General features: G+C 39.2%; 1 protein-coding gene across 2 annotated transcripts in view; it reads left to right on the top strand.

Moving 5' to 3' along the window:
* Positions 1-504: 504 nt before the first annotated feature.
* Positions 505-17,233, top strand: part of GREB1L (GREB1 like retinoic acid receptor coactivator) — a 260,529-nt gene continuing 243,800 nt past the window's right edge. For both annotated transcript variants that reach the window (XM_033435348.2, XM_033435347.2), the window contains exon 1: positions 505-651. The gene's annotated coding sequence lies outside the window, so the exon portion shown is untranslated. The remainder of the gene's footprint in view (positions 652-17,233) is intronic.

Here is a 17,233-nt window from a genome sequence, read left to right as displayed (position 1 = left end):
AAAGCAATCGCGCAATGAGGCGAGAGCACTCTGTGAATGAAGGTGGAGTCGGCGAGAAAATCATTTTTCTTCTTGGCTGCGCGCGTCAACCGCCCCGGGGGGCAGGCCTCCTTCCCAGAAGACCCCCTCCACACACCCGCGCCCTCCACGCCCCTCAGTGGCCACACGCATCACTGGTGCCGCGGAGTTTGGAAATGGAGGCGCGAGCACACTGGGCTGCGGGCTCCACACGGGGTGGGGGCGTTCCCGGAGGGTGAGCAGGGAACCGTGCGCCCACTCCACTCCCGGAGGGCCAGGGAGCCCTGAAGGGCCCTCGCGGGCGCCGAGGCGGCGGAAGACCGAGAGGCGGGGCGGGGGGGAAGGGGGCGCGGGGGTCCCCGCCGGGGAGCTTCTGGGGAAGCGGGAGGGGCAGCACCTGAGGAATCCGCCTCCGGCCGCGGCGGCCGCCGCCTCGCTCCGCCCCGGGGAACTGAGCGCGCGGCCAGCTTGCCTGCCAGAGAGACGCCAGCCACCGGCGGCGCTAGCACCTCGGAGGAGGGCGGCGGAGCGAGCGGAGCGCGGCGCTGCGACCCGGACTGGGGGTGGGGAGACGAGCCCCGCCGAGGCGAGGGCCACCCCCGGTCCTCTGCCCTCGCGCGCTGCCAGGGCCAGGTGAGCGGCTGCGGGGACTCTGGGCGCGGGGAGGCGGGGAGGTGAGAGGTCGCCCGCCGGGCGCGAGTGCACGCCTCTGCCCGGCAGGGGCTGCCCTTTGGCGGGCTGTGGACACCCTGCGTGCGCGGGGAGGCGCAGCGGCTGACTTTTTCTGGAGGGATCGGAAGGCGGAGCGGGGGTGTGAGCGCCGGTGCGTTTGTGTGGCGAGGGCGGGCGCCCGTGCCAGCCCCGGACCCGAACCCTCGCGTCAGCCGCCTGAGGAGACCCAGCCCGTGCGGTCCGCGCCCGGAGGCCAAAGGCCTGTCACCCCGGCTCTCGGCGCCGCCTTTGTGGCGGGAGCGAGGGAGCCCGAGAGGGGGCTGAGGGAGGCAGCGGCGCGGCGGGGAGCGCCCGGGACCGGCTCCCCCAGCCCGAGGGCTGCTGAGGGGGGTGGCCCGGGCGGGGGGACGGTGGGTAGGGAGGCGCGGAGGTGACGCGGGAGGATGGAGAGAGCTCAGAGGGGCAAAGTTGAGAGCGTCCAGCGGTGGCTGGGCGTTTGCTCAGGGTCCCTGGGCTGCTTTGCTCCACACCAAATGTCACTTGGTCACGAGCGCGCGCGCGTGTCTTCCGGCCATCATTTCCCTTTTTCGTGAGTGAGGACGACCACTCTTGTGCTGAATGAGACACAAAGGGTTGTGTTGACAGCTGACCCTGACACGAGTAGACAGCGAGGTGCGGTGTGTGCCCTGGCCGGGGAGGGTGATGAAGAGGCGGCTTGTTAATCAATTCCCTCAGTCCCTCTTCCGAGCTCCGTGAAAAGAAGCGATAGGTACAGATGCAGTTCGCGGGGCTTCTCAGTTAGACGGAGCCCAAGTCGGGTCCAGAACCCGATTCATCTGCGCGGGGACAGCTGCTGCCTCCCGCAGAGGCGACGGAGCCCGGATCCCGGAGAAACTCCTTGATCCTCTCCTTTCCTCAAGGAACGTGACTGTTTCAAGGTCCTTATCCCCACCGCGGCCTTCTGTCTCCTGTTGAAAAGATAGAAACCACATTTTAATTTCTGTTTTTCACCCCTTAAGAGTCCCCTCTCCACCTCGCCCTTGAGGTGGGAAAACCCGCTTAAGTCTCATGTTAAAATCTAGCCATTTAAATATGGGGAAGAGCTTGTCCGAAAAAGGTTTTTGAATTAAATGCCGCCCTTAGAAACCTCTCTTTCCTCTGAACATTAAAAAACAAAACAAAACAAAAAAACTTTAAATCCTGGAATTCTCTTTGAGTTTTGTGACTGTGTTGCTTCCTTTTCTTTCAGAATATTTCTATGTAGTTTTACAAATTGCAATACTGAAAACTTAAAATGGAGAAAAAATTTAAATTGTTTTATTAAAAATAGTACTAGAATTACGTGCGTGTAGGCACGTGTTTAAAGGGCAAGTTTTAATTAATGAATATCGGAAAGTTATATGCATAGGGTAGAAATTGCAAACAGCAGTGTAAAGTACGCCCTCTGTCTCAGAGACCCGTACTCCCAATGCCCTAGTCCTCCTCCCCAGAGGCAACCACTCTCCTCAATTGTATATCCTTCCATAAGCCTTCTATTAGAATGGAATTACATTGTGGAAATAGAGGATGAAGGGAACTGAATACGTAAGACTGAACTGTGTCTCAGTGGTGATGGCTCTTAATTTGATATCCACTCCTGATGATATTAGATCCTTTTATTTAGCCTAAGGCACTTATCAGAGTGCTTAAAAATCTTAGAACAAGTATTCAGTGCAAAGCAGAACTATTAAACTGTTATCTCCCCCCTCCCTCCATCACCAGTTTCTCTACACCTGGTTTTTTGTAACCTTTGTTGGATTTTTCTTCCATTTTGGAGCTCTTTAGGAAGTAGAGAATGAGAACTGTAGTTCATTCTATCCAGTGCAGTGCACATCTGAAGACATTGAAAGGATATATGAATACTCCCATTGACATGAGATAATATAAAAATTTCAATGGTATGAGAGAAATACGGAGGCCAAGTTTAAGACATTTGGTCACATCTCTTAGTTCCAGGCCTGAATTTGCCATAAACTAGCTAAATGAAGTAACTTTCTAAGAAATGCTTTTGTTTCCATCCCCAGTTAAATAAAGGAATTGAACCATGTGGCTTCTGAGTGTCCTTCCGACTCCAAAATCCTGTGATTTTTGGTAAAATGGTAGTTCTGTAGGTGTCCTAAGATTGGCTAAGGATAAACCAGTTGGATCTGTGGGTATTAGACAGTGGAGTGACAAAGAAAAAAAAAAATCCTAAATGGTAGATTCATAAAGAGGAAGTCAGAGATGTTTAAACAACATTTCTGCTCTTATGAGATTGATATCATTGGAGAACAGCTACTTTACTTTCCCACAAAATGTCTGTTTATGTTACTGATAGAGGCCAAACCCTGAATGGCCCTCTGTGCATCACCTTGTATGGCTAAGGAAAGTGAATTTTCTTCACAGCTCACGGTGCCATTTTTAGGGAAATTATTTTTACCAAACTCTTACTTTTCTTTTTGGTAATGTGGAAATAAAGTTCATTGACCTACTTCAAAGGGACTTTACATAATTTAATTAGTGATTCTACAAGTATTTAGAAAATGAATAATCCTTATAGCTAAGCTATTTTAGTTACTTTATAAGTATTCACTTAGAGATCATGTTCTTAGCAGGAAAGTTTTCTAATCTCTAAAACACCTGAAACTAATGATACCTGGATGGGTGCTGAGAGCTGAGGAGTGATTTCAAGGTTATGAAAGTAAAAAGAATTAGGTGATTTTAATCACTATATATGATCTCAGTTAAGGGATTTCAAACTTACATCGTAAGTGGTGGTTACAAAAATCATTCATGTTAAAGAAGGAGATCTCATACTTTGAAGATTCTGAGTCAATAATAAAGAATATTATGTAATTAGTTTGAATGTCAGTAATATAAATAAATTATAATGGAGTTTTAGGAATTGTTTGGGGTGATAAGAAATATGAACTAGAATGGTAGATTTGTAAGGGTGCTTAGAGAAATCTTGATTGACAAAACTAACAAAAACAAAAGAAAATTAAGTACTAGTACTAGTAATGAAGTTCTTCTAAAATGGAATAGTTTTTGTTTTTTGCATCTTCCTTCCCACCCTTACCATATGAATATGTATTTTTACAGATGTCTTACCATATTGCAGGCACATTTTTACTCTGATTTTTTTATAAACATTTTTCCATAATTTACTTTCTATTGTTTGCAATTAGTTTATTGTATCATGATTTACTTAACTCTTTCTCTATTTTATGATTTTCCAGTTTTTAAAAAAAATATAATGGCCACCCACATGAATGAGACTTTCTTATTCTTCTTCTTTAAAATTAAAAAAAAAAAAAAACGAACTTAGAATTATTTCCCTAGAGAAGCAGTATAGGTGAGCTCTAAAATTAAAGGTTCAGTGTCCAAACATAGCTCCATCACTTATGGGTAGTATTGGGCAAGTAACTTATTTTCTTAGAGTTTTCTGATCTGTAAAGTGGGTATAGTAATAGCTCTCTACAAGGTTAAGATAAAAAGCAGTAATGCATGAAAACACATGTAAATGTTAGCTCTGTTTTTAATTAGGAAATTTTTGTAATTTCAAAATTACTTTCCAGGAGGATTACATAAATTACACACAACAACAATGCGTGTGCTTATGTAATTTTATTTATGTAATTTTAAACATTTATATTATTGTGACTAATTTGATCAGTGTAAAATTGTATCCCTTTGTTTTGATTTGTATTTCTTTGGTCTTGTGTAAACTGAGAGTTAGTTTTCTCAGCAGTATTGCTACAGTTTTCTACTTGGAGTGGTGGAAATTTCATCACCTCAGTCATTTTTAACTAGACTATAAGACAGACAAATAGGACAGGTCAGTTACAACACTAATAAGTGAACCAAATTTTCCAATAGGTTCTTTCAGATTAGTTGTGGTTTTCTTGTATTCTCAGCCGATGGTAGTTTTTATTCATTATTATTATTTTTAATCTTAAAAATATAGCTGTTAAAATTAATAAATAACGTTATATATCAATTCTATTTAAGCGAAAATGCAATCTTCTCTTTTTTCCCTTGAAGGGCTGATTTATAATTAGCATTATTATGACCCAATTTAGTGGATTTTTGCTAGGAATGCTTCCTAAAACTTGGGGGAAAAAAATCAGAGAAAGTTTCATGATCGCTAATCATGTTATCTTTTGGCTACCAATGGATAATGAAGTTATATCCTCTAACTTGAGTTCTTATACAGTCAAGGTAATTTAGACTACACAAAAGCATGCTCTTGTAAGTTCTGGAGTTCCAGCAGCCCTGATATTTCTGGCAAACACACACCCAATGTGGATAACAGCAGCTCTTTGTGCTCCTGAGCCCCAGGAGGGCTTCCTATTGTGTACTCTTCCTTCCCTCCCATTCTTGACTGACTGGTGATAGCAACTCCTCCAAGTCCAGATGTGAAGCTCCCACAGGGACGCCTCTCTTCTACCCAGCTCTGTATTTATCTCCACCACCCACCCCTTCAGTGCCTTTGCTTTTGTCCTATGACATAGAGAATTCACTCTCTTTGCAAGGTTGTGGTTTCAGATTTTATTTTTAATTTATCGCTGTGCTTTATGAGTGTCTTCAACAGTCCCTACAGTGGAAGCTATAGGCACAATTAGCATAGATTAACACATAATCAGCACTGGATAAATGTTTGTTGCTGTGAACCATATCTTGTATGGTCTTCTCTGTTCCTGGGCATGGTTCTATTTTTAAGGTAAAAATAAAAAGCAAGCTCTGGTTGTATGCTGGATTACTGTTTGCCTCTATTACCAAGGTTAGGAATTAGGAAACATATTGTTATGGCCCTTTTAACTTTTTCTGTGTTTACAGGAGATTCTTAACTCTTGTGCCTTTCTTTTCTTCTGTAAAATGGGATTAACAATTAAAGTACTGCTCTAATTATCAACCTTCTGCACAGAATTGTTGTAAGATAAAATGAAATAATAAATGTGGAGATGTTTTAGAAAAAAAAGGATGCACAAATTCATACAGTGTTGTCATAATTACACATTATCACTACACTTCCAGGAGTGTCCACATCTTTGAGAAAGCCTCATCTCAATGTGGAGCTGCACTGGGAGCTTGGGGTTAGATGAAAATTCTTGGGGCCCAATCCAAACCCTGAGGGTGGGGCCTGTTCTGTCTTTTAACAGCCCTTCTGATGCTGAACCACTGCTCTAAGGAGTAGTAAATGTCAACAACCACTAGAAAAGTAATTCTTTTGCTAGTTAAATATTAGTTATAAGATAATCCAGAGATATCATAACATCACTTCTGCGTGCTAAGTATGAAATGAAAGTTAGCTATTATCATTAGCTGCCGTTTGCCTTTTAACCTCTCAGAATTTAATTCAGAGCAGGAATTGTAAACTCAGGTGCTTTTAGAGGCCAAGCAGGTAATCTGAGTGAAGCAGGACACCTGTAAAATAATAAGGGATGATAAGTCCTGGTGGCAGAAAGTCTGAAGGTGGCATGATTTGTAAGACTGCACTGATTTTTGCCCTGTGTGTCACTGTTACCAGATCATTTGATTTTTCAAGTGGAACTGGAAATTCATATTTTTGTATGAATTTAATGTTGGTAATAAATTTTAAAGAAAACATATGGACCCAACAAAACAAATCTGGAAGCCAGATAATTTCCAACTTCTCAATTAATTAACATGGGTGAAAATATTTGCATTTGAATGAGTATGATGACAGAAAAAAGCACACTGTTCAACATTATTAATAAAGAAATGCACATAAAAACCCCACAGACGTATTTCAACTTTCAGATTATAAAGATTTAGATCAATAATATCTAACATTGGCAATGGGTAAAGAAACTGTTATTGTTATACACTCTAAAATGAAGGCAAATATTACAGCTTTTTTGGAGAGCAATTTGACATCATGTATCAAGATTTTAAATGTCTGTACTGGGATTTTCCTGGTGGTCCAGTGGTTAAGACTTCCCCTTCCAATGCAGGGGGTGCAAGTTCGATCGCTGGTTGGGGAGCTAAGATCCCACATGCCTTGTGGCCAAAAAACCAAAACATAAAACAGAAGCAATATTGTAACAAATTCAATAAAGACTTAAAAAGAAAAAAAGCCTTGACTGAAGCTGTTAAAAAAAAATAAAAATAAATGTCTGTACCTACCCTGTCCAATATGGTAGTCCCTTGCAATGTGTGGCTATTTAAATTTAAATTAATTAACATTATATAAAACTAAAGATTCGGTTTCTCAGTTGCACTATTCACATTTCAAGTACTCAATAGTTGCATGTGGCTGGTGCCTACTGTATTGGACTGTGATCATATGGAACATTTCCTTCATAGAAAGTTCTTATGGACAGCACTGGTCTAAACTCTGACTCAGAAATTTCCCTTCTAGGAATTTGTTAGAAAGAAATAACTAAACAAATGCAGATAGTAAAAACATCACCTGAAACGTTATGTATAAGAGTAAAAAATTAGAAACAAACTAAACATCATGTTTTTACTAAAAATTAGGTTGCAGTAAATATCCAAGATATATTGTTATGTAAAAATATCCCTGTTGTCGAATGATTTTATTTATTTGGGTAGATAGCTTAGGTACATAGAGATTAGGGGAACAAATTTTCTCTTCCCACAAATGATTGTAGGTATAACAGAGCTTTCCCTTTCTAGCCTAGAGCTCTTGTCATGTAGTAGACTAGGTTGACTTTCACCAAAGAACAAGCAGAGGCACTTGACAGTTCGCCAAGCTGCATCAGTATCACCTGGGTACCTGTGAGAAATTCAGGGTTTCAGACCCCATTCCAAGCCTCCTGAATCAGAATCCCTGGGGGGGCTCAGCGATCTGTGTAGTAACAAGCTTTCCACTTCCTGCCTGTATCTGCCTCCTATCACTGAATCTCTCAAGCTTTATTTGTTTTATCTTGGCCAAGTGAGAGCTCCTTGAACTCTATCCAGGCACCATTCTAGGTGCTTCAGAGGCTGCAGTGAAGAAAACTAACAAACATCCCTGTCCTTATGGGAATCAAACAATAAGCAAAGGAAAAACGGAGTAAAATATGTTATATTTTAGGTAGTGAGAAGTGTTAGGGAGGAAACTGAAGCAGAAAGGGGACTTAGAAAGTGAGATGGGAGTTGAGATTCTCTTCAGGGTGTCACTGGGAAGTGACACCTAAGTGAGGACCTGAAGGCTATGAGGGACTGAACCATTGGAAGTTTAGAGGCAGAGCATTCTTGGCAGTCATGAGGGGTAACTAGGAGGCCACTGCTGCTGAAGAGGAGAGGCTAGTGAGGGGAGTGAGGGGGGATTAGGTCAGAGCTGTAATCTAGATCTTCTGACTTCAAAATTCTTTGTTCTCTCTAGTGTACCACACTCCTCAAATTCTTTGGTTAATCAGTTTGTAAAGAGATCAGACATCCTTAAATTCACTGTTTTTCAGTGTGATCTGTCAACACCTGCCTTATTTGCCTGGGGTGCTTGTTAAATGTGGATTATTGGTCTCAACCTGCTGAATTAGAGTTTCTGGGGTGGGACCCTGGAATGTGCATTTTAGTCATCTTCCCAGGTAGTTTTTATGGACACAGAAGTCTTAGAACCACACCTCACACTTATCATTAAGTTTAGTTTTTGTAGAGGAGGTGTGCCTAAAATTCTCACCACTGCCTGTGGAGGTCATAATGAGAAGATGTAATTGATATAGTGTCTCATTTACTTCCTGCATTTTTAAACTGATTAAATCAACACTACTTATAGTAAGTTTATGTGTATATCTCTGTTGGAGTATTCAGCAACTGTACGATTATTGTCATAATTCTTACCCACATCAGAGAATGAGGGAACCTTTTCACTTGAGGGTTCTGTCTCCCTCTCATCCAATCTGTTCTGCTTTTTGGAAAGGGCGAATTTAAATTTAATTGATTTTTAAATTCATATTTTCTTTTTTTCTTCTTTTCCATTCTCTTTCTCTCTGGTCCCTCCTCTCTCTCTCTCCCGCTCTCTCTCTCTCTCTGCCTCTTGTTTCTTTTCTTCTTCCTCTTCCCTTCTTCTTGAAATCTAACCATCCTAAATTAAACACCATTAATGTTTTTGGTCGCCATTATTTTATGCATTGCCATGCATATTTATATATATTTACCAACACAAACAACTTTACATGATAGGGTCATATGTTTGTTTGTTTTTTTTTTTCTCGGTACACGGGCCTCTCACCGCTGTGGCCCCTCCCGTTGCAGAGCACAGGCTCTGGACGCGCAGGCTCAGCAACCATGGCTCACGGGCCCAGCCGCTCCGCGGCATGTGGGATCATCCCGGACCGGGGCACGAACCCGTGTCCCCTGCATCGGCAGGCGGACTCTCAACCACTGCGCCACCAGGGAAGCCCCGGGTCATATGTTTTTTAAAAAACTGTAGTCACATCTTTTAAAAAATTCAGGAAGCCTAAATTTCCTCTTTACCCTCCCTTTTCACCTCAACAGTGTGACCAATCTGCTGTTTATTTTGTTAAAACTTTTTCCATGATCATGTAACCTAACAAACCTTGTATATCTTCAACATCTTATACATACTGTCATATTTCATATATATATATAATTTATTTTTTCACTTAATACTTAATAAAACACAGGGATATACCTCTAGGTCAAATGGTATAACTCTTATTTATTCTTTTAAATGACTAGATAATATTCTGTGGTATACATATTCCACAAACAACCATTAACTTAACTGAAGGATATTCATTTTAACTAAACAAGAAACTAGAGCTGTATACTAAATATGAGGCGTATCTGATTATATAATTTAAAAACATTTTTGTAAAGCAAAAAAACTGAAAACAAATACTACAGACAAATGATAGATTGGAAAAAAAATCTTTACATATGCAGGCAAAAGATTAGCATCTCTGGTATATAAGGAACTCTTCACAAAATGATAATAAAAATATTTTCTAAAACATAATTTTAAAATTGTTTACAAATGATATGCCTAGGTCATTCACAGAAGCACAATTCCAAATGATCAATAAATATGAAAAATGCTTAGCCTTATCAGTTGTTTGCAAATGCAAGTTAAAAATAATAGTAAGAAAAAAAAATAATAGTAAGCTACACTTGACACCTACTTGATATTAATATAGAACTTTAGTCCACACTGAAATTTCCAGAATTAGTTTCTTTATTCACTGAAAATCTATGCAGAAACTTTTTTCTGGGAAGTTATATTAAAGCTATAAAACATAATTATTTTCCAGGTTTTCTTGTTTGCTTAGAGAATTTGAGGGGAGATTGACTTTTATTCCCTTTTAGACTCAACTCTTAGCACAAGGAGTGAGAACAGAGCTTAGAAAACTGAAGTTTGATATCAATTGTAGGACTTTTTTTTTTTATTCCAAAGGGTTTTCTTCCATTTGAAGATAGAAATTGTTGGATTTTAGAGCCATAGTTCAATCCTAAGAGGAAAACAGGGCCACAGGGTTTTACTTGACTTCCCAAGGTCACCTGGCTATACCTGCATTCTTTCTGGTTTACTGTCCTCTTCCTGAGTATCTTTTCATGCCTTTAATTGCAGCTAATGCAGAGAAATCACATTTCAAAATTTTTTCCATTTTCAAGAAAGTATTGAATGTACAGCATTTAGAGAAATTCAGTTGTTTAGATTTTAAGTAGAAATAATAACGTGTGAGAATAATTTTAAAAATCAGCAAAGACACATATCATTTACAATCCTACTGCCCTTATAAAATGAGCTACTTCCCCAGTTTTACCTCAAGTACTAATCTATATTCATTAATGATTTTGCAAATGGGAAGAGTTCACTAATATTTCCAAAATCTTTTGGTAGCTTTGATTCAGCCCTTTTACACTGGTCTGCCTGACCCTGTCTTTCCTTTCTTCTGACCTATTTTTCATGCATGTCATTTTTAAGCCTTGAACATTATTTCATATCAGTCTCAACCTTGATCAAATGCCTTCAGTGGCTTCCAGTTGCCTACCTTAGCATTTCCCAGAGGCTCTCACCCTAAGCACTAGTATTCCAGTCTAATGCTGTCAGCTGCATGGAACTGAACAAACAGCTAAAGATGTTAAACAGTAATTAATTCCTTATATCCCCAAAATATATGGGGAGGGGGAGGGGAGAGCAATTCTTGGGTTAATTCAGGTGCTTGATGATGTCAAGGACCCAAGTTCTTTCATTCATTCTCTGCCATCCTTAATTTGTTGGTGTTTGTCTTCCATCTTGTCCTTGCATTATACCAAGGTGTCAGCAGCACATTCAAGCCTCACACAGTTCTGACTGGAGTCAGAAAAAGTTCTGTGTCTTCAAGCTAAATACTTTTTAAAGAGTTTACCCACATACATAGATGTCCCAAATCCCATTGGTTAGAATTTACCACGTGCTCATGTGTAAGCCAGTCGCTGACAAGGAAAATAGAAATACCATGATTGGTATAGAATAATCAAGATTCACCCCAGAGCCTGAGGAAAGGTCCACTCTCTGAGATGAGCATGTAAAACCCAGGGGTTGTTAATATTGAAGAAGATCAGGAGATGGTTCGATTAGACAACTAGCAGTGTGTGCCATGAAATCCAATTTCTTCAGTTCCCTACAAGGCTCTTTATAATCTGACCTAATGATAATCTAATATAAAACCTCTATTTTAGGCAAGCCAATCAGTTGTCTTTCTTGTCTTTCTCATGTGCATTCCTACCTATGGCTTGGCTCATGTTTCTCTTAGAAATCTCTTCCTATTCTCTAGAGCTGGCTGTGGCTATTTAAATTAAAATTAATTAAAGTTAAATAAAATGAAAAATTCAGTTCTTGAGGCGTACTAATTGCATATCAGGAGCTTAATGGCCACATGCGGCTAGTGGCTATTGTATTGGATAGCACAGGTATAGAATATTTCCACCACTGCAAATTGGACAACACTCCTCTAGAGATTCTTGCAAATCATACCTATTATTTAAACAGTGTTTGCTAAACTATAGGCCACCTATATCAGAATCAGCTAGAGATGTTTTATTTTTTTCTCCCAGTTTTATTGAGCTATAATTGACACACAGCACTGTATGGTTTAAGGTGTACAGTATAATGATTTGACTTATATATATCATGAAATGATTACCACAGAAAGTTTAGGGGACATCCATCATCTCATATAGATACAAAATTAAAGAAAAAAATTTTTTTCCTTGTGGTGAGAATTCTTAGGATTTACTTTCTTAAGAACTTTCATAACATATAGAAGTGTTAATTATATTTATCATGTTGTACATCATATCCTTAGTACTTCTTTGTCTTATAACTGGAAGTTAATACCTTTTGACTGCCTTCATCCAATTCCCCCTCCCCTCTCCCCACACCTCTGGTAACCACAAATCTGATCTCTTTTTCTATGAGTTTATTTGTTGGTTTGTTTCTGAAGTATAATTGACCTATAACACTATGTGAGTTCCTGTTATAGAACATAGTGATTCGATATTTCTATACATTTCAAATTGATCACCACAATAAATCTTGTTACCCTCAGTCACTATATAAAGATATTATATAGTTATCGACTATATTCCCAACAGTGTACATTTCATATTTGTGATTCATTTATTTTGCAACTGGAAGTTTATGCCTCTTAATCTCGCTCACTTATTTCTCTCCTTCCCCCACCCTCCTTAGGCAACCTCTTGTTTGTTCTTTGTATCTATGAGTCTTTCTGTTTTGCTACGTTTGTTCATTTGTTTTTTTTTTATATTCCACATACAAGTGAAATCATACAGTTTTGTCTTTCTCTGTTTGACTTTTTTCACTTAGTGTAGTACCCTCTTCGTACATCCATGTTTGCAAATGGCAAAATTTCATTCTTTTTTATGTCGGAGTAATGTTTGATTATAATAATTATAATAATCTCCCACATCTTCTTTATCCATTCTTCTGTTGACGGACACTTAGATTGCTTCCATATCTTGGATGTTGCAAATAATGCTGTAGTGAACATAAATGTGCATGTATCTTTTTCAATTAGTGTTTTTGTTTTCTTCAGAAAAATACCCAGAAGTGGAATTGCTGGATTGTATGGTAGCTCTATTTTTAGCTTTTTGAGGAATCTCTGTACTGTTTTACATAGTGGCTGCACACCAATTTACATTCTCACGAGCATTGTACAAGGGTTCTCTTTTCTCCACATGCTCCCCCCACATTTGTTATTTGTGGTCTTTTTTCTTTTTTTTTTGCGGTACGCGGGACTCTCACTGTTGTTGCCTCTCCCATTGCGGAGCACAGGCTCCGGCCGCGCAGGCTCAGCAGCCATGGCTCACGGGCCCAGCTGCTCCGCGGCTTGTGGGATCTTCCCAGACCGGGGCACGAACCCGTGTCCCCTGCATCGGCAGGCAGATTCTCAACCACTGAGCCACCAGGGAAGCCCTGTGGTCTTTTTTGATGATAGCCATCCTAACTGGTGTGATGTAATATCTCATTTTGGTTTTGATTTGCATTTCTCTGATGATTAGTGATGTTTAGCATCTTTTCATGTGCCTGTTGGCCATCTGTAGGTCTTCTTTGGAAAAATGTCTATTCAGATCCTCTGCCCATTTTTTAATCGGGTTGTTTGTTTTTTTATAATGTTGAGTTGTATGAGTTCTTTGTATATTTTGGATATTAACTACTTATTGGATACATGAAAATGCTGTTTAAATGCAGATACCAAGCTCTAAGTGTTGGCCCCAAGCCACTTTTATGCCCCAAAAAGTTGAAGAACCACTATGAGGTCTATTTATTATTTATTAGTTTATTATTTAAGTCTATTTATTAGTTTATTTCTTTTATGGAAGTATACTAAATATTGGAGTTATCATTAATTTTCTTCTACTCTAAACTTGTATAGTATTTGTAGTTTATGTATCACATTTTTAGATTTTCATTATAGATATTTATAATCTCTCTTCCAGAAAGCATTTTTTTCCTGAATGTTAGACTGTAAGCCCCTTAAGAGGAGGTACTATGGCATTCTCCAAAGTGTCTAATACAATGTTGGGTACATAGTAATACAAAGTATTGACTGATTAATTACATTCTACAGAATTTACTGTGTACAGTCTATATTTAGTTGGCAATTCTTTGAAAAGTCATAATACTGTCTGCAGTATTGGTGATAGAAGACAGATGATGGTAAGGGTATTTCCACAATATTTTTCCTCAATTTCGTTTGTTAGAAATAAACCTGAAAATTTTCTGGTTAGGTTTTTAACAAATATTATATGATGATGTTCCCTATAAGGTTTGGATTTGCAGCATTTTTTAAAATGGCTATTTTAAAAGTGCTCTGATCCTTTGGTTCTCTTGTGGAGAGAATCAAACCTCCAGATCCATAGCTGATAGAGAAACTTCCTGTTGCAACTGAACTCCCCATGTGGATCAGGGTTCACCTTCTATCTAGAGAATCCAGTAACTGTTCTCCTCTACTTTGATTATTTAATAATCGCTTGAGAATTGTTGGAGCAGGAGGTTAAGGTCTTGGTATATTAGAGAATGACTAGACCTGTATCTTCACAAGTTGCAGCACAGTGAAGGATCAAGTTAGACTAATAATATAACTAATATTAGTAATAGTAATATTACTAGTAATGGTAGCCGTGAGCAGCAGCATCTTATTTAGGACTAATGTAAGGAATGTTTCTCTTATATTCTCTTGTGCATAATTTCACAGATTGTATCATTCTGTGGGTTGACATGAAAACAAACGACAACATTTTCTGGTAGGCTCATTACCTTGTAATACAAAATGAATCTAATTTATTTTTTAAGAAACAAAATCTTTATTGAAAAAATAACTATTTTTCACTGAGACTCTTGATATATTTTTGATGTTAAGACAGTTGACTTATAATTGGATTCCAAAACAGTCACTTTTCTGAGATAATGGATCAATACACCAAGCAGGATGCCTAGTACAAAATCGTCCCTCAGGAAATGTCCATTCTTTTCCCTCACCAGACTTGCTGAATGACAGGCCTCAGACTTCATCAGAGAGTAGCAATTAGCATTAAATGTTTTGCCTCCCAACTAATATTACTGAATTCTTCTTTTTCTAGAAAAGTTAGACCATGTAAAAATCACCTTTCTTCCCCTCATTCATATAAATGGAATAATCTAATATTAGGGATAATATTTTCATAGCATTTTGGTCAAAAGATGTATAGGAGCTGTTTGATATTGGCAGGTATTAAATGCACAATCTAAAGCTAAAGATCTTTCGGAGTCTGGAAGTGTAGTGTCTGGGTTATGGTATTTCACATATTCTAAATGTTTGAGGTTTTTTGCCGTCATAAAGACTCGTGAGTCAGTGGTATGCCTTATCTCAACTTCTGCCTCCAGAACAGGAAATGTGACAGAACAGTGTAATACATCCCATAGTTATGTATCTGGAACATCAGAGAGAAAGTATGTGTGTATGTCAGAGAATATGTGTAGGCACAAAACATAACCTTTACTAAAAAACAACCATAAAGGTCTTTATGACCCATATATGCTTCTCTGCCTAGTCCTTTTCTGCTATTTAATAATTTAATTTATAGCAGGAATTAATAATTTAACCCAATAAATTAATAAAAATTAATGTACACTACATCAGGCGTTGTACACATATTATTTCTAATCTTCACAACAGCCTTGTAAAGTATGCATCATGATCCTCATTTTTATAGCTAAGAAAACCAAGCCTCTGAAAGGTTTAAGTAAACTTCATAAGCTCCCATAGGTAGTAAGTAGAAAAGTCAGAATTCAAACCTATGGGGTGACTAATTCCAAACCTTTGTTCTTTCCTCCGTGTCACATTCTTGGGTACCTGTCTTGTGACTCAACTAGAAGGTAAGATCTAGATATCAGGAATTGTATCTTACGGAAAATGTTGCTGCTCTTGCTGAAGATGGCATACATAGGTGCTAAAGGGCATATTAACTCTTTCAGGCCACCAAGGGATCATTTAGTACCTAATTTTTTTTTTTTTTTTTGTGGTACGCGGGCCTCTCACTGTTGTGGCCTCTCTCGTTGCGGAGCACAGGCTCCGGACACGCAGGCTCAGCGGCCATAGCTCACGGGCCCAGCCACTACGCGGCATGTGGGATCTTCCCGGACTGGGGCACGAACCCGTGTCCCCTGCATCGGCAGGCGGACTCTCAACCACTGTGCCACCAGGGAAGCCCTAGTACCTAATTTTTGAGAAACAGACTGTGCCAAGGCAGTATCTTGGTTGGTGAGGAGTGTAATGGAGGTCAAGTCTTGGATTTACTCACCAAACTTCAATGAAATCTCCATGACTGGAAGTGCTTTGTTTCTTTTGCTCACTACTATATCTCCACACCTAGAACAAGCACATAGTTGCCTCTCAATAAATATTTGTCAACAAATGAATGAATGACCTCTGTAGGGACCTGTTAGCTTTCTTCTATGGCTGTGGAATCCATCCTTAACCTGAGCCAAGCTTCTTTCATATCTAAGCCACTGACTCCAGTGGAGCTGGGAGAAGGGAGAGCAGATGGAACAACATAGCTTATCACCTCTACTGGAAATACCAAGATGAGGCCCAGGCCCTTCAGAAGCTAGTAGCATTATCTTTTGCATAAAGGATGCTAATAAGAAAAAATAAATCCAAAACAATACTGTGGTAGAGATGAAAGGAAATGCATTTTATTTTCTCTTCTTTTTGAGTTTTACAAAATGATGATGTCTTTGTAATCCTTCATGCATGTTCAGTTTATCATCATATTTACTTATTTACAAATTTACATATATAATTTAGGTAATATGGGCTTTAAATTAGTCAATAAATATCCTAATTAATAAAAAATAATTGAAAGCCATATGTTTCCAGGATAATACTGCATAGTGGAAGAGAACCATGGAATTGGTAGTCTGGAAAAAGTGTTTTGGAAAATGGGACAAATTTTTTGTACTGTTTAAATATTACAATTCATTTTGCTCATTTGATTTTAAATTGATAAGTCTTCCAAAATCAAAATAGCATGGACTTACTTTAGATACCGTTACATGGGAGATTACAAGATAGCTGTATGGTGTTTACCCTTGGGAAGCTAAAGTTCACGTATTGCAAACAGACACCATAATTCTGTCTTAGAGTAAAGTTTGTGATTAACCTGTACTGATTTTTTTAAGGCTTTGAAGTAATAATTGGCAGCAGCAGTTGTAATATCAAACTGCCTCTCTGTTTTCATTTGGATAAAAAGTAATTACTGCATCAAATACATTTGTTACTTCCTTAAAAATGATTTTTCTCTTCACAGTTTTCCTACTGAGCTAGAAGTTTATATCCAGTGGGGATAAAAGAATTCTCCCTTGGGCAGGGAATTAACAATAAAAGTCAACTTAATAAGTCTTTATCAAGTACCTATAGTTGGAATGGTGCCTTGGAGAGAGAGAAAGGAAAATAAAGAACTATCCCTGACGTTGGGAAGCCTACAGTCTAGTTGAGATAGTTATGTGACTTGTGGTTTGGTAGATTTAGATCTAATTTTGTTTAAACTA

Source organism: Orcinus orca, chromosome 15 (genome assembly GCF_937001465.1).
Source record: "Orcinus orca chromosome 15, mOrcOrc1.1, whole genome shotgun sequence".
Classification (NCBI taxonomy): Eukaryota; Metazoa; Chordata; class Mammalia; order Artiodactyla; family Delphinidae; genus Orcinus; species Orcinus orca.
This window is presented reverse-complemented; position numbering and strand designations above follow the sequence as displayed.